The following is a 674-nucleotide window of genomic DNA, read 5'->3' as shown; positions in this document are numbered from 1 at the left end:
AAAAGCAATTTCAATTAACGTTAATCATAATTCAGTTGATCATATCTTTTAATCCGTTCATCGAAATTATTCGATATCTAAATGAAAAATTATTGATTTTTCGCCAGCTTTCCAAAAACATGTATATCATATACCTTTTACCAGTAATATATGTATTTACTTCGTGATTCATCATAACTGTTTAACGACAAAATTTAGCATACAAGCATGCATAAATATATATACTCGAGCACTAGACATGGATACACAATTAATGTATAAAAGATAAAATATGAGTGCTTACGTATCAATATTGAGATTCAATATTGTAGGAAAGTACGTAGACGCAACAGAGATGATAAACACTAGATTTGATTCACAAATATACCCTCGAACATTACCCATAACCTCCTTGACAATAACCCATAATTTCCTTAGCTCTATCCCGCTCAAAAACCCATTTTAAAGGTGACACGCTCATAACCTCGTCGTAGTATTTTAGGTATATATACTACTAATAATAATATTATAATAAGATTTATAATAATAATATTAATCTTAATAATAATAATAATAATAATAATAATAATAATAATAATATAAAAAAATAATACAGAGGAATGAATCGAGCTTTTATAGTATGTGGCCTGCTACAGTACCTCATGCGATCGCATGAGTTTTCAGTGTTTTTTGCC

The sequence above is a fragment of the Rutidosis leptorrhynchoides genome, chromosome 10 (assembly GCF_046630445.1).
Source record: "Rutidosis leptorrhynchoides isolate AG116_Rl617_1_P2 chromosome 10, CSIRO_AGI_Rlap_v1, whole genome shotgun sequence".
NCBI lineage: Eukaryota > Viridiplantae > Streptophyta > Magnoliopsida > Asterales > Asteraceae > Rutidosis > Rutidosis leptorrhynchoides.
Note: the sequence above shows the minus strand (reverse complement) of the source record.